The sequence below is a fragment of the Puma concolor genome, chromosome A1 (assembly GCF_028749965.1).
Source record: "Puma concolor isolate L17-30 chromosome A1, mPumCon1.1.hap2, whole genome shotgun sequence".
Classification (NCBI taxonomy): domain Eukaryota; kingdom Metazoa; phylum Chordata; class Mammalia; order Carnivora; family Felidae; genus Puma; species Puma concolor.
This window is the reverse complement of record NC_141667.1, coordinates 194,111,464-194,136,525: the sequence shown is the minus strand read 5'-3', so window position 1 is coordinate 194,136,525 and position 25,062 is coordinate 194,111,464. Positions and strand designations below refer to the sequence as shown.

At 42.6% G+C, this 25,062-nt stretch overlaps 1 pseudogene across 1 annotated transcript; it reads right to left on the bottom strand.

Moving 5' to 3' along the window:
• Nucleotides 1-1,611: 1,611 nt before the first annotated feature.
• LOC112860783 (small ribosomal subunit protein eS4, X isoform-like) lies at nt 1,612-24,571 on the bottom strand (annotated as a pseudogene). Its single transcript, XR_015254812.1, has 3 exons — nt 24,506-24,571; nt 2,452-2,673; nt 1,612-2,218 (listed from the first exon to the last, which is right to left on the bottom strand). The product of XR_015254812.1 is annotated as a small ribosomal subunit protein eS4, X isoform-like (transcript).
• Nucleotides 24,572-25,062: the final 491 nt, after the last annotated feature.

Below are 25,062 nucleotides of genomic sequence, written 5' to 3'. Positions count from 1 at the left end.
CCTCTGTCTCTGTCTCTCTAATTTTAAGATAATTTCTGACTCCCTGGGCCTTATTTGTTTTTGGTGTGTCCTCAGGAGCAATACAAAAGACATATCATTCTTCTTTTATATAAAAACCCCTCAAATATTTGATGAGTGCTATCCTAGTTACCTGGACTAATTCAAATGTAACCCTTATTTTTCAGTTACTTCTTCTATCAAAATGGTTTCTTTTTTTTTTTTTTTTAATTTTTTTTTTTTCAACGTTTATTTATTTTTGGGACAGAGAGAGACAGAGCATGAACGGGGGAGGGGCAGAGAGAGAGGGAGACACAGAATCGGAAACAGGCTCCAGGCTCTGAGCCATCAGCCCAGAGCCTGACGCGGGGCTCGAACTCACGGACCGCGAGATCATGACCTGGCTGAAGTCGGACGCTTAACCGACTGCGCCACCCAGGCGCCCCTATCAAAATGGTTTCTAAAATCATTCTCCGTCTTGGCTATTTTACCTGGAAGTGCTCCAGGGTGTTAGCAATGACCTTAAAATACAGATATCAGAAAAAACCACAACTCTCTTGATTTATAGTATTCATTCCAGAGACCAGGGTATGTCTGTACCACTCATTTGGCTCATTATGTACTGTAGTATTTACAAGTTTTTTGGCTACAGAAGAGGGAGGGGATATTTCTGGTGCCTTTGCAATTTTGCTTGTAAATTCCATGATTAGCCTCTGGAAAACAGCAACTCGGATCTGCAAATCTCTGCGTCCTTTAAAGAGGCTCCCCCGCGTCTAATAGGCATTCAATACTTTGATTTTGAAAAACTCATCTCAAGTGACGAACTTTGCTGCATCTACTGTTCTCTTCTCAGCTCCTATATTATTTGATCTCTTGGCGGTATTGACACCGTTGACCAATTTTTTCCTGCTGGAAACTCTTCCTTTGGTTTCCATGACAGTGCACCCTGCCGATTTTCTACTTAACTCTCTCCACTTCTCAATCTACTTTGTAATTTCTTTTCAACATTGGGTTTCTGCGGGGCTCTTTCTAATGTCTTATCCCCTTCTCCTTCCATGTCATCCTCACTGTCTCTTCCCTACTCTGCTGTCCATCTTTTCAAGCACAGATTACTATAATAATCTCCTGCAATCAGAGTTTTAGAATTTTGTGAATGCTTAAAAATGGTTCAGCTTTCCTTTCCTAGGAAGAAGGACTGTGGGAAGAAGACAACTGAAGAGATTTGAGAGCTATTTAGGAAGTGGAATTGAATGAGCCTAGTGATGTGCTGGATTCTGTGGTGGGGAAGGGAAAGGAAGGGAGGGGCAACCAAGCAGTGCGGGGAGGAAGAGTGTGGGGCGTCTGTTGCACGCTCTATTTCCCATCAAAGCACTTCTGTGTTCATTGTAATCACCTGTCTGCAGGCACATGCCCTGCAGTGGACCTGCCCTGCTGGTTCTGGGAAGGCAGGGACTCCAAGTATCCGCTGTGCTCCTGGTTGTACCCCCCTACCATGCACAGCACACATTGGGATGCATTTTTATTTTTTAGTGTTATTTTAATCATGCTCTATTATGTTAATTAAGTATGAAGACTTCCATCGCTTCTCGGCCTTTTGGCTAAGATCACGTATAGTAAGTATGAAGACTTCCAATCACATCACCTGGAAACCATTTTACCCAACACTCTATTTGGCTGCCAGTCTCTTGTCTCTCTGCTTAGCAATGGTGAGGCAGGTACCCTTTCTGCAGGGAAGAGAAATCCATGGTTTGTTGCCTTTGCCAATAGCAAAAATGGTAGAGAGCCGAGTAGCAAAGCTGTTGCCATTGGCATTTTTCATGTGAAATACACCAAAAGAACCAGTTTGTCTCTCTCTGTCAGTGATGACATAAATTCTTTCCATGTTAGCACCTCTGGTCACTACACACAGATTACCAGTATCAAACTTGATGAAATCAGTAATCTTTCCAGCCTCCAAATTGATCTGAGTGGTGCCATTCACCTTGATGAGGGGATCAGAATAGTGGGTGGTATAAGCATCATGCGGCACCAGATGAGAGATTCCTTTCATTCCCACAAAGATCTTTCTCATTTTGCACGACTTGTAAGTGGCCTCCTTAGGCATAATCTGATGAACAGCAAAGCAACCCTTGGTGTCACAGATCAAGCAGAAATTGTCCCCAGTCTTGTTAATGCCAACGATGTCCATAAAACCAGCAGAGGAGGTTATATCAGTTCAGACCTTGCCATCATTTTTATTTTTAAGTTTATTTATTTATTTTGAGAGAGAGAGAGAGAGAGAGGAAGCATGAATCGGGGAGGGACAGAGAGAGAGAGAAAGAGAGGGAGAGAGAGAATCCCAAGCAGGCTCTGCACTGTCAGTGCAGATGCAGGGCTCGATCCCATGAACCTTGAGATCATGACCCGAGCCCAAGTTGGATGCTTAACTAATGAGCCACCCAGGTGCTCTGAGACCTTGCCATCAATCTTAATAAAACACTATATACGGATCTTGTTTACTTCATCTCCTGTTAGGCCATACTTAAGTCTTTTCCTTAAGAAAATGATGAGAGGGAGACATTCTCTCCATTTATGGTGACCAGTAGATGGACAAGAGGCAAACACACCAGTCAGTTTGTCCAGCAGTTAATGCTTTGGAGCGGCTACACGCGTCAGGGACCGTGAACTGTAGCTATGCTAGGCACCAAAAGAGGACTGCCTCCTTTTGGCATGAGAAAAGAGAGCTAAAAATATCTTTTCAGAAAAAGGTTTGGTAGGGACAGTTGAAGATTGTTCAGGGAAGAATGCGGTATCATATCTTACTGCATACGACTGGAGTTATACAGCAGAAGAAAGAAAAGGCGAAAGATGGAACTTTATAATGTACTGTGGGGTGCCTGGGTGGCTCAGTTGGTTAAGTGTTCCACTTTGGCTCAGGTCATAATCTCATGGTTCGTAGGTTTGAGTCCTGCGTGGGGCTCTGTGCTGACAGCTCAGAGCCTGAAGTCTGCTTCAGATTCCGTCTCCCCCTCTCTCTGCCCCTCCCCCACTTGCACTCTGTCTCTCTCAAAAATAAACGAACGTTAAAAAAATTTTTTTTTTAACGTACTGTGACATTAACATCAGAAAAATGACACAACATGTTGGACCCAATCAGTGAAGTAATATTTATTGAGCATCTACTGGGGACAGGCCTGTGTGCTAAGGCCTTTGGGTAATCATATAGGGTTTGCTCAATAAGGACTTGATAAGGGCAGGCCTGGTTTATGCCTGTTGTCCCAGCTGAATTGTTAAAAGTTCTCTCTTGTGGTCTAACATTCTAACATGCTCTTATCTGGACAGTATATTAACTGATCACACTACCCCTGAGAGATATGACTAATTCCAATTCAAATCAACAAACGAGATAGTCCTTGATATTGGGTTAGATGCGGGTCAGAGAGTCAGCAGCCACACCTGGTGGAGGGAGGATTTAGGGCTGTCATGAGGAAATTCACCCAAGAAAATTACTGGGAGAAAGAAAGAAACAAATCTAAAACTCTAAATAGAGTCAAGAAATCTCTAAAAGGAAGATCTGGTGGCTGATTTTGACAGGAGTCTAAAAGGGCATCTTTTTCAAGATGTTGCCATCCCTTCTTGGTTTGAAATTTCCACTGTAAGAGTTATCCACTGGGTTTCTACAAAAAAAAAAAAAAGCAGTGGGGAAGGGGTAGAATCTTGTCTTCAGAAGGTCAACTATTAAAAAAAAAAAAAAGAGACCTCCCCTCCCATTCTTGGAAAGCCTTTCCTCCTTTGCCGGTGAGCAACAGTTGGAACAATTGGAGACTGCTTGGTTGTCACCTGGGCAGGGGACTGGGAAAACAAGAAGGCATAGATCCTGAGGAAGCTTGGAAGAAACTGACAATCGCCCAGACCCAGTGGGGGCCTTGAAAGGAGAGATGCGTCCTGTCCTGCCGTCCTGTCCTGTCTACCTGGAAGAGCTGAGACATTGTAACTGAAGGGAGGTGGCCATGAGAGAGAAACCAGAATGAAATCAAGTGTAATGACGTGGAGGACTTGTTTTCTCCATGAGAATTCAAGGGGCTGGCCCTCTTGATAAAAATCAAGATAGCCACACACTGTGATGAACAGGGCGGGGGTCTGTGCCTCTGGGGAACAGAGGAGTGCTGGACTGATACGGGGAGAGGGAAAGAGCTTTACTGGATGTTGTGAGTGGGAAGTCAAGGGAGAGGGAGAGAGGTGTCTAAAGAGGATTTTTAGGATCATTTACTGTGTACGGTTTGTAAAAACACTTTTCCTGATCTATGAGAGTTGCATAGGCATTACCAGCTTCACCCAATAGTGTGGACTCTGGCAAGGGTCTGGGGACCTCCATGTATGCCAAGCCATAGCTGTATGGGTGTTTTTGACAGAATAAATATTGTAGATGTGATTAATAAAGTACAAGCGATCAAAAGCATTACTGAAGTCACAGTGGCTTCTTATTATATACAGCCTCCCATCAATAGATAATAGAAGAGAGATTTTTGTGTGGGAGTGTAAGGAAGAGTCTTGAAAGGTTTCAGAAGGAGACAGGTGACAAACACCAGTCTAGGGACATCCTCAATTCTTTATTAATCCCCCTGTGTCTTCACTGCTTTCTTCCTTAACATATAGTGTTGAACTTTCCTATAGAAATGGCATGTGGTTTTTGCCCTTAATAAGAACCTGGGGGCTATTTCTGACATAGAAATTGATGTCTTCCATGAGTTTTCTCTTGGAGGATGAGATAAGAAAGAGGCAGATACATGCTTAAAGCAGGTCTTGGATGTTTTCTTTGACTATGACAGTGTTAAAAATGCAGACGGGCAAAAGAAAACAGACTTATCTCTGAATGGACTGTTTATTTCTGAGGTGATTAACTCACAGTGTTGTGTTCTTGCACAAAATCCTTGCGTTCCCCCTCATCGCGGTCCTGTCCCGTCTGCTCTGGTTCAGCCACACTAGCTGCGGTACGCACGTACTACCGTGGCCACACTTCCTGCTCGCTGTTAGCGTTGAAGGATTGTAGTGTTGTGTACAATGTGCATGTGTATTTCTGTTCCAGCCTCTTTCACTTAACATAGTGAGCGTTAATGTTCCCACATGATTCAGATATTCATTGAAAATTACTGTTTTCCTAGATTCCCATATGCATATTCTATAACTCACTTAATTCTTTTGTGGGCAATTCCTAGGTTTTTACCATTAGAAATAATGCCGTGGTTTCCAGTATTGTGGGAGCATGTTACTTGCCCCTTCCCCCAGTTGTTCTTCTGAGAGTGGCAGCCTGATGTTCTCTGGGCCCCACATTCTCGCGCTGTCAGCCGTGTACTCCAGAGCGGCTCTGGACCTGACCATATGGCCTCTGTCTAATCACAGGATTCCCCTGCCCACAGCAATTGGCTCAGCCATTGGCTGGCGATCCAAACTGAGCAACTAGAAGCAGTGAGTGTTTGGCTGAGACTTCTGAGAGACTCACACTTTTTCCTCAAAGGGTTTACAAAGGAGAGGCCAAGAAAGAGATACTGGTGAGACTGTCTTGCCACCCTGGGCAGCCTCACAATGACACCCATGAGGAAAGTAGGGTGGAGCCAGAAGACAAAAACAACAGGAAACAAAACAAACAACAAACAAAACCTGAGTTTTGACAAGGATTTAAACTCTGACTTCAGCCTGTTCTGCACCTGAACTTTTCATTTGTTGAACCAGTAAATCCTGCAGCTACACCCCCTTCCCCATACACACAAACGCACAAACACACACACACACACACACACACACACACACACACACACACACCCCACACCCCTTATTTTTAAATCTGATTGCATTGAGAGCTTGGGCTCTGTTGTAACTTTTTTGTTCACATGTCATTGACTTCACGGCATATTGTGTCTTTTAGATAATAAGAGCTAACAGGTACCCAGGGTTCACCTTGTGTCAGGCAACATGTTAAAGACTTTACATTCATTATCATAGTTAGGCCCAATAAGTCATTGGAAGTAGTAACTCTTATAATCTTCATTTTACACATTGGACGTTGAGGCTTAAGGAAAAGACCAGAACAAAACGTCAGTGTAGAGTCACAGGTCAGCAAGCGGCAGGACCCAGATTCTATCCTAAGCCTGCTTCCGGAGCCAGAGCTACATCACAATCTGCCTTTCTGTTTCTCCTCATTTCCTTTATTTATTCCCTAAGAACAGAATGAATTTTGTGTGAAATCAGACTGGAGCAAGTCAAGTCCCTTTAAAAGGCAGTGTGGTTAAGGGTTTTTGTCTTGGAGCAAGATACAAGAAACTAAAGGACTGGATTTTAGAAGGAGCATTAAGAAGGAGAAGGGTCTGGGTGGCGGGGGGATGGGTTAAATGGGTGGCAGGCATTAAGGAGGACACTTTTAGGGGTGAGCACTTGGGTGTCATATGTAAAAGATGAATCACTGGGTTCTATTCCTGAAGCCAAGACTACACTGTATGTTAACTAACTTAAATTTAAATTAAAAAAAAAAAGGAGAAGGGTCTGAGAAAAGCCTCATAGGTGGGACTGGCAGTGATTGTGTGCACGTGAGTGTGTGTGTGTGTGTGTGTGTGTGTGTGTGTGTGTGTGTATACGATGGAACCATGTTAGGATTCTTTCCTATCACAGAGTCTCGGATTCAAAGAAGTCTAGTCTATGCAGAGTGAGAACTCGTGTGGAAACATGAGTGAGGAGATTAGATCAGATTTTGAATCCTACTTTATTTATTTATTTTTAAAAAATGTTTATTTAGTTTTGAAAGAGAGAGAGCAAGCATGCAAGCGAGGGAGGGGCAGAGAGAGGGAGACAGAGGATCTGAAGCAGGCTCTGCACTGACAGCATTTAGCCTGAGGCGGGGCTCGAACTCACGAATGGTGAGATCATGACCTGGGCCAAAGTTGGACGCTTAACCGACTGAGCCACCCAGGCGGCCCCAAATCCTAGTTTAAGAAGTCTAATTGTGATATTATGTACAATAGAGAGCCCTCAGTTCCTCCAGAAGGAACTCCAGAAGGTGGACTATGTCCTTGGTGGCCTGAAATGGACGGTACATCCTAGTTAGTATTCATGCCCTGTGTACTTCCCTCCACATTGATTTAAGCTTGACCATTTAAGGAGCCTTGGCCACTATGACATAATGCAAGAGGAAGCTAAAGAAGCTTTTGCACATTTGGGTTTATTCTCTTAGAAGGCTCTTTCTTAGAATCCAGCTGCCACCTGTGAAAAAGCTCAAGCAGCCACAGAGAAAAGTCCATGGAGGAGAAGTGAGGTCACCTGGCTGACGGCTCTAGTTGTCCTCACCTTTTGGCATCCACTACCCCTTGATAACCATTTGAAATGAGGCCATTTCAGTGTCCCCATCATCCTGGTGTCCTAGTCACCACAACATAAGGCAGAAGAATCACCCAGCAGCCAGCCCTTAGAATGGTGAAAAAGAAGAAATTGTTGTTTTGAGCCACTAAGTTTGAGGCAGTTTGTGATGCAATAATAGATCATCGAAAGGGTTGGAAATGGTCTTCCTGCTTCCCACCCTCCCATTCTACCTTCTGGCAAATATAATGGGCTCTTTGGGCAATGCAAAGACACAGAGAAGAAAGCCTCCTGATCCGCGTCCTGATCCTCGCACCTCTGCCCCTACCCTGCATGTTTTTGAGCTTCAGACATTTATTTATAGCTGCCTACCACTATTTCCCAAGCAGAATTCATTTTCTTGGACTTCAAAACTCCCCTCCTTCTCCTTTCTCCGTTTTGGTTATTGATATTGTCCTGTACGCAGTTGGAGAAGTTAGAAATCTCAGATTCGTTTGATTCTCCCTTCTCTCTCCTCCCCATGTTGAACAGCTCCTACTGCTCACTCATGGTAGCACGGCTGCCAGCCTGTCCTGGCTGCACTGGAGAGGGCTGCTGGATGCCAGGAGATCTAATACAGCTGTAGTAGAAGGCCTAGCCCGGGGAGTGTTACAACTACAACACTGATCTGTTCTTAAAAAGAAAAAAAAATGGAGTGGCTAGGACTCTGGCCAAGATGGAAAAATCCTTCTTCTGGCAGTTGTACCTCCAGAGAGAATGAGTATCGGTTTTTGTCCCCTTTCCCCACCTCCAGTGTTAGTGGGATGAAGGATCAGTGGCAGTCGGGGCAGGTTAGATACAAAGGAGACTGCACTCCCTTATAATTTTAGAAGACTTATCCTGGCATCCTCCTTTGTGCAAAACTTGGACCACTTGCACACATTTTACAAAAAGTGTTTTTAAAAAATCCAAAACATATTTAATTAATATGGAGTTGAATCAACTGCGCTACATTTAGAGTGTGTTATGTTATAACGAGAATGAAGTACCCTGGCACATTTTTAGCCAAGCAATCTGGTTACATTGCCATCTTCTTGGTATACAATAACATCCCAGATATTAGAAGCCACATATAATTCTTGGTTTCCTTTTTCCATATTCCAAAGACAACTCATTCTTCCTATTCAGCACTAAATGAGGAGTGAAGAGACTTGGTGTCAGAGCTGCTGCTGGTCTGTATGGTGCTGTAGTGCATGTTAGAAGAAAAGGTCTTCTGTGAGTGGCGGCAGCTATGGACAGATGGTGTCCCTTCTTCTGGATGGGGCTACTCCTGCCCCAAAGCATAGAGCTTGGCCGAGAGGGTACAGGCTGGATTCTAGTCTCTACTTGGCTCCGTGGCCATAGGACTTTGCACAATGCATAGAGGATACACCTGTTCTTATACCTCTCCTAGGACTCTGGTGTAGCACTACCATCAGCAAGTTGTGTGACCTCATGTTTCTGGATCTGGGTTTCCTCAGTGTGGATAGAGCACTGCATCTGGGGTGTGGATACCTGGGTTGGAGTCTTAACTCCTCTTTTTAGTCACAACATGACCTTGACCCAGTCCTTGATCTCAGTGGGCCCTAACTTTCTGGTTTGGAAAGTGGAGGAGGAATTAGAGAGTTTCCAAGAATCTCCTTCTGAATTAAAAAAAACTCAGATACTAACATGTTTCAGAAAGGCAGGCAAGTATTCAAGATCTTCAAGTTTCATGACAGGACTTGATTTTAATAGTCTGCTGCCATCTTCTTCCCCTTATGGCAACTCAGTCAATTAGTCGATTTCTCTGCATTTTAGTTTTGCTCTATTTGTCAAATGGAGATAATAAGAGATGCCTTGGAGGGATTCAAGGAGGATAAACCAATTAATGGTCATAAAGTCCTAGTGGCCGTGTGCCTGCTAAGTGGTCATGATTCTAAACAGATCTTTATAGTTCCTTGGCTGCTCACAGCCTGAGCGTCAGACAGCACCATTTATAACACGATGTTCTTTTTTTATCAAAACAGACCCACTGAGACATTGAGAGGAAGCATGTCGAAGCAAAGGCCAGCATACTGACTATGATGGGGGTGGAGGATGGTAGGAGGTGTGAGTTGAGGGAGGAAGAAATCTGTGAATGGAAGGAATTGCTGTTGCAGTTGAGATTTTTTGGGGGACCTGGGTATTCCTGGGAGGTTTCTCTCACCGGTAGGATTAGGTGACAGCGGAAAGGATGGCACCATCATTGGCAGAGGCATATTCTGGCTCTGTATCTGTCGTTGGTGCTCTTGACTTTGGATTCCACATTCTCCTTATTTATCTTGGTTACGTGGGATGGGGACGACAAGGACGCAGCTGTAAGGAAGGTAGAATCCACTTCCTTAAGAGTTCATCTTGCTATGGCACTGAAGATCCTAGCCAGCCAATATGGTATTTCACTTTTTGATCTAAGTTATGTTCTGGACAGGTTGACACTTCAGAAACTAGAAAGCATATTTCAGAATAGAACATAAACATGAGCCATTGTCTATGTCTCCATTTGAATTCTTCCTGAAATCTTTTTCAGTTGAAATTAATTTCTTCTTCCTAACATTTCCATATTGCTTTTTGGACTGGACTGCCATATATTATAGGTATTTATGTAACTCCTTGAGAGTAAAGAACCTATTATTTACCTGTGAGTTTTTATAGTGTCAAGAGTGCCACTTTCAACTTAGAACATCTGTAATCGCTACTTATTAAGCTCAGCGTGGTATGTTATACGAAAAAGGAACATGGAAGAATTAAATGACAAAATTTTAGAATTTCAAGATTTAAAAATTTTCTGGATTTATCAATCAGGTAAATCCCATCATTTTTGCTCCCCCCCCTTTAATATAATTAATACCTTTTGATGAAATAACACAGGATTGGCTTATTTGGTAATCTAATCATGTCACATTGAAAAGCAGGGGGCAGTGATCAAAATATGAGATGAAATTAATTTTGTTGGGGGCAAACAATGGGGCGGTATATCTAGAATGGAAGAGGATAGATAACATGGCAAAGTAGCAAAGGAAAAGAGGAAAAGCAAAGATCTCTCTAAGTTGGCCTTTGAGCAGATTTTATTTTATTTACATAACCTCTCGCTCATATGGGTCCTCTCTGTGAGTCCCTTGATATGGAACAACGGAAGCCCTTGGTTGCCCTATGTCACCAAGAACATTACATGAAGTAAACACTGATTCTGTCTTATGATTTGGTTGAACTTTGGATAATGATGTATGTTGTCAGCAGATTCTCTGCTATAATTCTTACCACATAATTTGCTAAGGAATAATTACCTTTGTACTCAATGTATCTAGAAAGCAGAGGTATAAGGTTATATTTCCATGCTCTTCGTGCGCAAAAGAAAAGTTTACTGACCCCTAAGTCATATGTTTTCACCTTAAGTGGGAAAATATATGGAATCAAAGAATGAAAATGTTTTAGATATGCCTTTGCATCAAGAAGTTATCTGGTTCTGGGTGCCTGGGTGGCTCAGTCAGTTAAGCACCTGACTCTTGATTTTGGCTCAGGTCATGATGTCACAGTACATGAGATTGAGCCCCAGGTTGGGCTCTGCACTTGTTAGCAAAGCTTGAGATTCTCTCTCTCTCTCTTTCTCTCTCTCTCTACTCCTCCCTTGCTTAAGCATTTTGTGCCTCCCTTCTCTCATTTTACAAACGAGGGTACTGAGACTCAGAGAGCTTAAATGATATGTCCAAGGTAGGAAGCTTAGGATCAGAACACAGGTTTCTGACTCTGAGCTGTGGATATTATTGCTATTTTTACCCCCTGTGTTGATATTGTCTGGCTTGAATTCATAGAAGTGATTATTTTTGTTCGATCTTTTATTTTGCTTCATTCAGTGTATCATATACAGTTCAACGTATTGCCTTCTGTGTGTGGCTGGTTACAGGATTTTCCCTTCTCTGGTGCTGGAGTCCTCATAGTAAAGATCTTAGGCTCCTCCCACCCCAGAGCCTATATGACCATTCCTAGAGGCTTAACTTAATATATTTAGAAGCCAGCAAAGGATTTCTTAGAATGATTGAATCCATACTATGTAATGCAAACCATTTATTGTTACTATTATATCAGTAAGGAATGCTTTATGCTGCAAGTATGCTGACTAAGTGGCTAGAGATGCTTAATTATCTCACACACAATTGGGTGAGCAGAGGTTCAACAATGTCTTCAGAGTCTAAGAATCTAACTTTCTTCTCCACTATCCTCAATGTATTGGCATGCTTTCTTGTCATCTCAACATTGCTGAATTGTTTCTAGGCATCACATTTTTATGGCAGCAACAAGCGGAATGCGTCAGTACTGGTGATCTTTTTTCCTTTTTTTCAAAGAAAATAAATGTTTCTTAGAAGCCTGTCCACCCCTGACCTGTAGGCATCCTGCTTCTCATTGGGCAGAACTGTGTCATATGTTCACTCTTGTTTGAAAAGGGGCTGGGAAAGAGTTACATAGGGTTTTTGTTTTTGTTTTTGTTTTCTGTTTTTTGTTTTTGTTTTGTTGTTGTTGTTTACGTCTGTAGTGGGTAAGAGAGGTATTCTAGATATAACTGTTAGTTAGCCAATCTTCAATATAAAATAGCCCAGGAATAAATATATATAACTATAAGTAATATTCTATATCAACTTCCTTTTCTTAGTACATGTTCTTAAAAAGTTTATTTTCTTTTAGTAGTCTCTATACCAAATGTGGGGTTCAAACTCACGTCCCTGAGATCAAGAGTCGCAAGCTTTTTCAACTTAGCCAGCCAGAAGCCCCTCTGAATCAACTTTTAATTCTGCTTCATTGTTTGGTCCATCTGCCCTCATGGGGAAGTCAGAAGCTAGGCTTCTTTGTTGGGTTAGATTCGAGAGAACTTAGTCAGGATGCCATGTATGCTCAAACTGAGGGACATGGAAAATTGAAGTGTCAGCAGGCAGGTTGGGATCAAGATGTGAGTAAAAATAGGTCATTTATTTTTGTAATGTTTATTATTTTTTTAATGTTATTTATTTATTATTCTTTATTTTGAGGGAAAGAGAGTGAGGAAATATCAAGCAAGCTCTGTGCTGTCAGTGCAGAGCCTGATGTGGGGCTCGATCTTACAAACTGTGAGATCATGACCTGAGCCAAAATCAAGAGTCAAGCACTTAACTGACTGAGCCACCGGGCACCCCCAAAACAGGTCATTTAAAGAAGAGAAAGTAGGGGCGTCTGGGTGGCTAAGTTGGTTAACCATGTGACTTCAACTCAGGTCATGATCTCACGGTTCATGGGTTCGAGCCCCATGTGGGGCTCTGTGCTGACAGCTCAGAGCCTGGAGTCTGTCTTGGATTCTGTGCCTCCCTCTCTCTCTGCCCCTCCCCTGCTCACACTCTGTCTCTGTCTTTCTCTCAAAAATAAATAAAACACTAAAAAATTTAAAAAAAAATAAAGGAGAGAAAGATCAAAGTGGTTAAAGTTATGGGCTCTTGAGCAGATTGTTCTGGGTTTCAGTTCTAGCTCTGTCACTTTCTTTTTTTAAAAAAAAATTTTTTTTAACATTTATTTATTTTTGAGACAGAGAGAGACAGAGCATGAACGGGGGAGGGTCAGAGAGAGGGAGACATAGAATCTGAAACAGGCTCCAGGCTCTGAGCTGTCAGCACAGTGCCTGACGCGGGGCTTGAACTCATGGACCGCGAGATCATGACCTGAGCTGAAGTCGGCCGCCCAACCGACTGTAGCTCTGTCACTTTCTAACTATGTGACTTCGCCAAGTTACATCCCACCTCCAAGCCTCAGTTTCCTCCTGAGTTTAATGAAGAGAACACTAATACCTTTTTCATTAGGTTGTAGTGAGGAGTTATATCTATAAGTCCCTGAGCACGGTCTGCCTCATAGCAAGCATTCAGTGTCATTACCATCATCATTATCACGGTCATCATTCAAACAACAGGATTGTGAAGAACAGGCATTAGGAATGGGTTTATAGAATGAAGAACTCTCAGAGCCTAAGGTATGAGAAGAAGTTAAATGGAAAACCAAAAGAACTAAGTCAGGCAATACATATTCCCTGCAGTGAGGGTGGGCTGCCTCCATTAAAAGGATTCCCTGCTGCAAGATAATATGAATGACTCATACATGGGGGTATAACTCTTATCTCGTGGCTTAGACATATCTCCTGGAAGGTGGCGCACCACGTAGGATTCCAGAGTACAGAAATGGGATGGTGGAGGGAAGAAATGCTGGCAATAGAGCTCCAAGGAGCAGGAGTGGGGTGGGAATCTTCTGGTTAGGGGACTTCTGCCAAGAGTGCCACAGGCCTATAAGAACCATTTACTATAGAAGCCATAAAGCATTAGTTTCTCCCTTTGATCTTCTGACCCTGCTTTGACTGATTGATTGATTGATCGTGTGGGAGTGCATGTGTGTTTGTGTGTGTGTGTGTTTGATGAGTCACTGGGGATGCCCGTTTGCAGTGTCTACTTACATAGCAGCAGCACTAGTAGGCTGGGCATTTGGGCTCATTGGAAAGTAGCTGGCTTCACAGATGTGTGTGATGTGTCTAAGTCCATCATCACTGGCTGGCACCTAGGGTGAGGTGGAGATACAAGACAAAGTTTAGGTGGTTCCCACCGTCCTCCAAGGCTGGACAATGTCTAACTACCATACAGATAGGCTGTTTATCTGTCTCAACAACTGCGACGAGTCAGTTACATGGCTTTCCTCCCCTTCCAGAAAAGACCTGATGTATATGATAACTTTCAACAGATACGGTAAACACTATTATCTGTGTTAACTAACTTCATCCACAAAACAACCCTGTGAGACAGTTATAATGATTTACCATGAGTTTTATAAATTAAAAAAACAAAACAAAACTGAGGTCAAGTAACTTATAAAGATCATAAAGGCAGCTAAAAACTTTGGGAAAAAACTTGTTTGGAAAGCAGATGTGGTTGGTTCTAAACCTGTGCTTTATGCTAAGACCCGTTGACTTCAGTAAGGCTAGGAAAACTGGTCTGTGGTTGTTCTTAAATATTGTTTTATTCTAACTTTTGCACAAACAAGTGGAGTTTAATGAAGCATTGATCCAAACCCTGGGCACTAGGACAGAAATAGTAAAGAGAGAAGAGCCCACGTTCTGGGCTTTTCCTGACATGTTTTGGCCAATGATGTGTGCAAGGCTCCTCTTTGCCCTGAAAGTACACACACAGTGAAATGCCTGGGAGCTGGGGTTTTGCCCTACAGTTTCTGGGGTGGCAGATTTTAGGAGTGTAGCCTTGATGGAGAGAGTTGAAGTAAGGGAAGGTTGTTGAGGAAAAGATTATAAAGATTGAGCTGGGTCTTATGAGGGATGAAAGGAAGATGATCAGGCAGGAAATTCCTAGCATGAGCAAAGATATGGAAGTAGAAAAAAAAAATATGGGGCTTAAACATAAGCAATTCATTTGGACTGGGATGTAGGGTATATGAAGAGGAACATTTGGAAGTGGGAGATAGATCAATGAAGACTTTAAATGCCAGTCCAAGGAGTATAAATTCTACTTAGTAGGCAATGGGGGACCTATTAAATAAGATCTAAGTAAAAATTTGGGCTCCGGAGAAAGGACAACTGTTTTTTTTTTTTTTTTTTTTTTTTTTTTGAGAGAGACAGAGAGAGAGCATGAGCAGGGGAGGGGCAGAGAGGGAGGGGGCAGAGGATCTGAAGCAGGCTCTGCGCTGACAGCAGCAAGCCCGATGTGGGGCTTGAATTCACCAACCGTGAGATCATGACCTGAGCCGAAGTCTGATGCTCAACCCACTAAGCCACCCAGGCGCCCTGAAAGGGCAGCTTTTATTTCACTTCGACCTCTGTATAAACTCAACCTGGGCTATCACAGTCACTGCCAGACTTGTGACTGCAGATTGCAGGCTGTGGCAGCCAATGCCAGCCCTCACTATGGAGAAGTTCCTGACCACTGCCACATGTCTGGGGGGGAGACCGAGGCAAAGAATCATTAGGTAGATGGTAAATGAGTGGAACTGGGGTTTGTGTTTTCGGGTTCTCGGATCAGTTTGTTCATTTAACAAATATTTTTGAGCATCTTTTTAGGTACAGCAGATACAGTCATTGTTTAGGAAAAATGGTCATGCCCAAACATAGTCTACTGCATAGCTTGCTGGCTCAATCTTCAAACTCTTGGATCTGACCCTTTTATATTGTTCCTGTGGAGTGCTTCGATCTGAGATGCCATTATGTCTTGCCCAACTCCATTTGTAGCCTCTTTTTTTTTTAATTTTTTTTTTCAACGTTTTTTTAATTTATTTTTGGGACAGAGAGAGACAGAGCATGAACGGGGGAGGGGCAGAGAGAGAGGGAGACACAGAATCGGAAACAGGCTCCAGGCTCCGAGCCATCAGCCCAGGGCCTGACGCGGGGCTCGAATTGACGGACCGCGAGATCGTGACCTGGCTGAAGTCGGACGCTTAACCGACTGCGCCACCCAGGCGCCCCCATTTGTAGCCTCTTAACAGAGCCTCATGGCTTTTATTCTCAAGATTGTAGACACACACAACAGCCAGGGTGATACCATGACAGCAGAAGTCAGATCCTAAAACCCTTCAGCAGCTCCCGTTACACTTAGATTAAAATCCAAATATCTCTCCGTACTTCACACATCCTTGTATAAACACCCCCTGCGAAGACTTGTGATCTTACCTTTCACCTCTCTCTTGATCACTATGCTCGCTGGCCTCTTGCTATTTCTTAAACAGTCATAGTGTATTCCTGCCTCAGGACCTTTACTCTTGCTGGCCACTCTGCTAGGAATGTTCTTCTCCCGGATTCTAGCGTGGCTGCATACCTCCCCCCAACTCCCCTGACCCCATGCGATTCAGATCTCTATTTAAATATCGACTCCTCAGAGAGCCCTTCTCTGGTTAGCTATCTTGTTATCTTTATGGCACCTAGCACTACCTGAAAATCATACTTTTGTTTGTCTATCTGTTTACCGTGTTTATTGCTCGCTGGAATGTATGCTCTGTGAAGAGAGTATTTTGTTTTCTTGTTCACTGTGGTATCCTCAGCACCTAGAACAGGGCCTGGCCCACGAACAGGCAGTAAAAAGTACTGAATGCATGATTACTACTGGGACTTCTTCCACAGCTTTGAAGGAAAGTTGTTTTATCCCTAAAAAACTTAACAGCTATCTTTATGTTTTCCTCACATATCACAGCTCCAAACTTGCCCCTCTTGTCTCTTGCACCTCCTGAATAAGTGACATCCATTTGGGCATGCTAATGGGCAGTTTGCAAGTAGTGGAGTGCATTTCTGATTTTAATTCTCTTGGCTGCTGTGAATAGTTTTTCTCTGGTTGTTAGTAATTAAAACAAACAAGCAGAAAGACTCATATTATTCTAGCTCATTGCCAAATTGGATATTGCTCAACTCAAAATTAAATGTACACACACCCATAAAACTAGCCAAACTGGCTATTACAATTACATAAAGATCCTTGTGTCCATTAGCAATGTTGCCTTTCAAGGGTTTATCCTGTTTGGCATATACATCAAAGTAGCAGTCATAAAGACTTCTACAAAAATTTGGAGCATGTAGATGTGGAAAAAATTTTCAGATTTTTTTTTTAAAAAAGATTTTGTTTCCAGCTAAACTGCAAGGCATAGAGTAAAGAAGTTCAGTGTTTTGTCAAAACTTGGTTCTTTACAACCAACTGTCACAGTCGCCCCAAAAAGGGCAGATATGATTCAGATGTATTCTGCATCTTGGGAATTAGTGTCAGAATACCAGCCCTGATCTCTTTAGTGAATGATTCATTCGCTAACGTGATTAACAATTCTGAGAGCCAGTGATGTTGGCCACTAATGTCAGATGTTTAGAAGCTGCCTAGTTTATGTTTGTTTGTACTTGGCAGGGAGAAGGGGTCCTGAATCTGCTGTTCTGATTTTTAATGTTTTCATTTGAACCAGGAGAATGAGCTTCTTAGGAGTTCTACAGCTGTCCTTTCTCCTCCTCCTCCTTCTTTTTTTTTTTTTTTTTTTTTGAAATGGGTAGTACCTATCCAGGAGAAAAACAAAACAATAACAATTCAGGAGAATTAAGAGTAGAAGAGTGTCAGAGCCTCATCAAGAAAACCTTGCAGATTAAGTTCCTAGAGGTTTGATGACTATGTTGAGTAAAAAATATTCAGCTTCGATTCATTGTTTGACTCAAAGGCCTGGCTCTGTACCTTTTGGAATATAAGGAATTCAGAAAAGTTGGGGCATATGGTCAGATTGGGATTACTGTTATGTGATTATGTGTTTACATGTCTATCTCTAAGGGTTGACCATAAGCACCTCCAAGTTAGAAACTTATTCATCTTTCTTTCCCATTGTCTGACCTGGGAAGTTGTGTAGTTTAATAACAAGAATGATTATGAGGATGCTGGTAATGGCCAACATTCCTCAGCTCACTGTATGTCAGACACTGTGGTCCTTTGTATACTTGCCTTATTTAATTCTTACAACAACATATTCTGTCCATATTTCGTGAAGAAATTAAGGCTGAGAGGTGTTCATAAATTTGTCCACAGCCACAGAGTTAGTAAAGTGATGAGCCTGGGATGTGAAACCATTTCTGTTCTTTGTCCTAACAAGATGTTAATCTCTACACATTATGGTTTGTTGCCTGAGACTGTAGTTAACCAAGGACCCCCTTCTCAACCTGGCCTCCCGATTCCATCAAGAATTGAAATGTGACCAATGGAATCAGACGATACTAATGTCCTGGAACTAATCACGGTGTCACCAACCAGGAAGAGAAGAGAAAACTTCAGTGTGGGTAACAAGAGATGGCGGGATTACCTGTGTCGGGGATTAGCTCCAAACGTGAGGACAGTGGATTTGAGAAAAAGGCGAGAGTAAAGAAAAGTACCCCCAAAGAGAAACCGAGTAGGAATTTCTTTTAAAGGGAAGGTAGATTTTGATTCTGGGAAGTTTCCAAAGTGTTGCTTTTAAGCCACCATCTTGTTCAGATTCCTGCTGGTATGCATGGGGCCGGAGACAAGAAAGCAAGTGGAAAGGTTTGAGCATGCCTCTGTACGCTGCCCTCCTCACCCGCTCCCGGTAATATGTGCTTTGGAAGCAAATGGGTGGAAAGTTTTCCCCACTTTGGCTTCTCTTACTTTGGTACGTGGGCGTAGGTTTGTGTGCCCGGCTCTTCCATGAGGAGTTCAGGTTGCTTTACCTGCTACGGAGTCTTAACAGGGTGAGACATGTGCCTATGGTTGCAGGCCTGTCCCAGGAAAACTTGTCATACCGGATATGGAAATCGGTGGAGCAAAGTGGGAGGCCGGGTTGTCTTATTTTCATAAGACACTTGGGTTGCTCTCCCCTGGCTCAGCCAGAGCACGGCATCATGGAGCAAGTGGGGCCAAGAAGAAATCATTTGCATGTGACACTCAACCTGGCAGTTCTAGATATTTTAGCCAAGGGTGCCACTTGCACAGACAATAGGCGTGATGTCCCCATCAGAAAACAAAGGGGAAAAAAAGATCACAGGCTTTTCTAGCCCTTATTATCTCTCCTTGCTCTGGATCTCACAGTCCTGATGGCTCTCAAGTTTTTTTTTCAAACTGATCCTTTTCAGATTTCCTTCTTTGGTCCTCGATTCTCTGTCAGGACTGTCCTCTGGCTTCTATTTGACCAGGGGGGTTTGCAGAACTGATTTAAGCCTCAGTCCTAGCGTGCTGCAGACCTGCTAGAGGAAAAGGTAGCCTGGTTTCATAAAGCCAGCATCAGCAGCCACTGATGGAAGGTGTTCTTCTCCTAATGTGATTACATAAAAATTAATGATGGGTAAACATCAATGTTAAGAGATTTAATTTGGATAAAGCTTATAAAGCTTGCCTGCTTAATTGGAGTTTATCTGATCCTTACCGTTTTATTTTTTTCTCTTTGTTCTGCAAATTTTCCAAAAACCCGGCACCAGTGTGATACTCTCCCTGCTTCCTTCTCTTGGGCAGATAGGGACTTTGTGAGCCCTGACGTTCTTCTGGTACTTTGTGAACTTCCACGTCAGGGGAAGGGTACAGAGGCTGGCAGATATAAAACAGGGAGATGCCAGCAGGGCTGATGGAAAACCCCTCCCCCGAAGGGTTCCAGAGAGAAGCAGGAGCACATTGGAGGAAGTCAGATATTTCCCCCATCTTGGTTTACTCTTTCCTTGCAGGTAGCTGTGGATCTGTGAGAGCTGCTCGCTTTTAAGAGCTCCTACCCAGAGGACAAAGAGTGTTGTCTGGGGCCAGTCTCCTCCCCCAGCTCTCAGGTCTGTTTCTCTTTCTTCTTTCTTTCTTTCTTTCTTTCTTTCTTTCTTTCTTTCTTTCTTTCTTTCTTTCTAACATTTATTTTTGAGAGAGAGAGAGAGAGAATGTGAGCATGAGCAGGGGAGGGGCAGAGAGAGAAGGGAGACAGAGGATCTGAAGTGGGCTCTGTGCTGTCAGCACAGAGCCTGATGTGGGGCTCGAATTCACGAACTGTGAGATCATGACCGAGGCAAAGTCATATGCTCAACTGTCTGAGCCACCCAGGCACCCCCAGCTCTCAGGTCTTTCTGAATCCATGTTTAATTTCCTGAAACGTACATGGGCCAACTGTAACCCGTATCTAATGGGTAGCCAATTTATATGCATCTTTCTCAAGGAGGATGAGAGAATCCTTGTTTCCAATCTCTGAATGTGATTTTTTCCCCTACGACAGAACCTAATTCCTCGCATCTTCACATTCACGGGTGGATCCAGCCTTCTGTTTGTCATCTCATGCTTCCACTTGTACAAAAAGGCCCATCAGGCTGCCAAACCATAAACAAGCAGAGGAAATGGGACTTTTTGAGGAAAGGAAATGGTTTGGTGCAAGTGCTTAATTTTTTGCTTTTTAACTGCAGCGAATACTTTTTAAAGACTATTTGTCCTATTGGGACTATTGGAAGAAGCGTTACATTCATTTTATAGTCTCTGCTAGTTGGGTACTTATTTTATCCAAAAAAAGGAAGAAAGACAATTCCATGTGCCAGGAATCCATCTGCTGTTAAATTTCGCGAGACCTAGAACGCACTGAAAAATACGGCCAGACACTTTGTTCATGTTTTCTCCACCTTTGGACTGATACCAGTCATAAAACTCCCATCTTGTATAGACAATCTGTTAAAATAAGTTACTAAGAAACCCAAACAGGTGTAAAGGTCATTCTTAGTGTGAGTGGGGCTTTCTTTTTGCTGTGGTTACAGCCAAACCCAAAGTCACTTCGAGATGGGGTTTTATAGATGATGTTTTAAGCTGTAAACCACATTATATGATTGGAGAACCGCACCCAGCACGGTCAGTTTTCCTGTTCCGGAACTCTTGGTGCGACTCAGTGAGTAATTCATGTTCATTCCTCATGTTCTCACTTTGTTCAGACCTGGAGCTTATGAGCAGGTTACTCCACTGCATTTTAAACACGTCATGTCTCCCAAGGTGTATTTTAAAAAATACATGGACAACGAAAAGGAAGCAAAATGTGTCCTCAGTATGAGGGACAAAGGATGTTGTTAACAAATTGGAAAGCATTCTGTATCTAGAGAGCCTGAGGAAAATTGATCAAATATGGGAAGGGCATATAGATTTGAGGGCAAAAGCAAATACATTTGAAGGGAAGAGACTACTCTTCTCTGCATTTCCTGAGCACCTATTAGAAAACAGGCATTTTGTTAAGCATTTCAGGCACATTATCTCATTAAATCCTAGATAAGCTTTGTGGCATAGCGAGAGCCTGGGTGAAGAAAGGTGAATAACTTGCTCAAGTGCTCATCGCCAGGAATTAGCTGATGTACCAGTGCAGCCCAGGGTGGTTTACCTCCTGCCCGAGGCCGTCTCTACATGGAGTCCCTGTGGTGGCCACCCATGTGTCTGCTCTCATGGGTTGTAACATCGAAAAGGCAGAAGAATAGAAATGTCTTTTTGGGTTGGGCCTGGCTTTTCAATGATAAGATAATGAATGGCTGGCAATAATGGTGAAAATGTATATGCTTACCAAACTGAAGAGCTTCTATGCTCATCTGGATAGAAAGGAAATAATGTGTGATAAATAGACTTATCTTGCTTTTCTCTAAGGGGGAGCAATGGTGAGTCATTACTTCTAATAAAGTCAAAGCAGATCTTTTTTTTTCTTTTTTGCAGAAAAATCTATTGTTTTTTTTACAACCCACTCCTACCTCTAAATGAATCTGTTAAATTGTCTACATTTTAAGTGAAACTGTTCAAATTCCTTTACCTACCTAGAGGCAGGACTGTTTCTTTTCTCCTTCAGTCTTGCCTAAGGAAAAAGAACTCTTTCAGAACCTGGTATCTGAAGTTGCCTTCGCTGACTTTGGGAGATTTCTAGACCAATGCTCTTTTTTATTTTTATTTTTATTTAACTCAAAGTTAGTTAACATGTAGTATAGTAATGATTTCAGGAATAGAATTGAGTGATTCATCACTTACATATACCAGCCAGTACTCACCCCTTCAAGTGTCCTCCTTAATGCCCACTGCCCATTTAGCCCATCCCTCCACCCAACACCCTGCCAACAACCCTCAGTTTTTTTCTCTGTCTTTAAGAGTCTCTCTCTCTCTCTTTTTTTTGTATTTAATAGTCTCTATGGTTTGTCTCCCTCTCTGTTTTTATCTTATTTTTGCTGCCCTTCCCCTATGTTCATCTGTTTTATATCTTAAATTCCACATGAGTGAAATCATATGATATTTGTCTTTCTCTGACTGACTTCTTTTGCGTAGTATAATGCACTCTAGTTCCATCCACATTGTTGCAAATGGCAAGCTTTCATTCTTTTCTATCTCTGAGTAGTATTCCATTGTGTGTGTGTGTGTATATATATATATATATATATATATATATATATACACACCATATCTTCTTTATCCATTCATCAGTTGATGAACATTTTAGACCAATGCTCTTTTTTCCCCAAAGATAACACATTTATAGCAATAATTATTTTTTTATCACAATAATTATTCTGAAATGTAGTATCACTTTCTTCCATTCATCTGTGCTAGAGGATCGGGTGACTTTCAGTCAAATAGGATTAAGAAAAAAGTGTCCATATTCTTCCTAGTTAGGAATTGGACCTCAAGGAACTTATAATTTAGTGGGGGAGTCACAAATAACGGTAACACTTTAGTTACCAAGGGAGGGACGGAGTAGCTATGGTAAGAGTATGTTTTGCTTGGGGGTAAGCTGGAGGGGTGGTTTATCACTGTTGCCTGGAATAGATGAAATAAATGCATGACTCAACATTTGAACAAGATCTTGAGGGAGCGGTTGAATTTGGTTAGGTGAAAATGAGCAACAAGAAGAAATTGCCATGCAGCAAGTGAAACATGAAAAGACAAAAATACATCATTGGTTATGGACGGGATGACAAAAGAATAGAGGGAAAGATAAAGATATATGTTTGTCATACCATTACTAGACCAGATTCTTGGCTTTCTTCTATAGTTTTCTAGACCTGTGTAGAGAAGAAAATGAATCCTGGCAAGACCTCTAGCTGGCTACAGCAAGATATAGGAGGCGGATTTACTTTATTTTTTCCTATTTTCCACATCTTAATCAATGACAGGCACAAACCTTTCTTAGTGCTATTGTTGCAGAGACAGTAAATGGAAGAATAATGTGGCATATAAGGACCAAGTGGTTAAAATAAAGACTGTCTGTAGTAGGTTTCTCAATCTCAGTGCTATTGACGTTTTGGGCTAGATGGTTTTTCGTCTTGGAGGATGGGGACTATCCTGTGCAATGCAGCACATCTCTGATTCTATCCATTTGATGCCAGTAGCATCCCTACCCCCTCCCCCAGTTGCAAAAGCCAAAAGTGTCTTCAGACATTGCCCCATGTCCCCTGGAGGGTGGGGCAAATCCTCTCTAGTTGAGACCTATGCTTTAAAGTAGATGGAAGACATAGCAATAGGCATGGTTTTTGTACGCCTGGAAACTTGCCGAGCCAGGGTGAAGGTTTATGACCTGAGTAAAGGCAGCCATAGCAGGCATGGAGCTTGAGAAAAATAGTGTCTCTGCCCTGAAAGGACCTCAGGGGCAAGAGTGTGTCCTGTTCATCTTTGAATCCTATCTCTGGGACCTAACACAGTTCCTACAACCTAGAAAATGGTCCATAAATGTTGGTCAAATAAATGGGATGCTTGCTTAGAGTCTCAGAGATGAAATCATAGGACAGACAGCTATTTGTAGCTGTATCTACTTATTGGCTTGTTGTGTTCTATGAGAGGGTCTCTTGAATGTTGCAAAAGTAACCAAGGATACCAGTATGATCACATGCAGCAAACATAGGGGAAAAAGAATTGAGCGACAGATGTCACAAGGCCTGTTTTTCAGGTTTATTGGCAGAGACTGTGGGGTTTGGAAGAGAGTATATAGAAGAAGTAGGGCAAGAGCCCTATCATCTTCCAGTCTCCATTATATTAGAGATTATTTATGGTTGTGAGTTACTCATTTGGCATCTCTTGTCTTTGAATTTTGCATTTTGTCTTAACCAGGGGTTTTTGTTTCTTCCTTCCATGGGAGCAGGTGAGAGTTCCTGAGTCCTGACTTGTGGAACCTCTGAAAGACTGCCTCATGAAAAGGGAAGGGAGGTGTGGTGGAGAGCCCAGGGATGGCAGATGAACTCATGTGGCAAGGACGTATATGTCCATCCTCCTGCCAGCCAGTAAAGTCTGAAAACAGCCAACTCAGGTTTTCTTCTCTCAGGACTCTTGATTTCCTCCCTCATTTACATCTTTCATTTTTGAGTAACATGTTATTTTGTACTTAACATATTCCTTATTATTAATGACTGGCAGGTGTGAGAACTTCTAGGGATTCTAGGAAACTTCTCTTTGGAAGACTTTCATGTGAAAAACTTCAGATTGGGCACCTCTAATGCAGGCAGCTTGCACTGATCTCTGGAGGAGGCCATGGTAGGATCCTTTTCATCTTTTCCTTGATACTCCATCAATATTGGCACCTTCTGAATCCAGACTCATCTGCTCAAATGCCTAGTTAGCATCTTCACTTGGGTATCTCGTAGACATCTCAAATGAGTGATTTCCTGTCTCGCCTCCCAATCTGCTCCTGTGTCCTTATCCATCTCATTCAAAGGCAATCTGACCTCGCAGTGGCCTAGGTCAAAATCCTTGGAGCCATCCTTGACTCTCCTCCTTGTCTCAGGCCCCATCGTCACACTCCAACAAATTTTGTTGGCTTTACTTTCAAAGTATGTCTAAGATCTGAACATTTCTCACCATCCGCTTTGCTACCATTCTGGTCTCAGCTACCAAAAACTCAGCACAGTGGCCAGGATGATATTTTGAAGTTGTAAGGTTGATCCTGCCACCTTTTTGCTCAAACCTTTCAATGCTTCCCTATCTCAGAGCTAAAAACAAATTCTTTACATGGTTCTACAACTCCACACCCCTTTATCTCTCACAGCTCATCTCCTGCTTCTCTCCTATCACGTGCGCACTGGCTCACCACGTACTTGCTGTTTCTTAAGTGCATGAAACATGCCCTACCAGTTCCCTCAGCATGGAACCCTCTTCCCCCAGGGATCCATGTGTTTACATTTGGCCCCTTTGAATCTTTGCTCAAATATCACCTTGCAATGAGACTTACCCTGATTATGCTCCTTAAACTACAACCTGTTTTCCAGCCCCTGTCCAATACCTG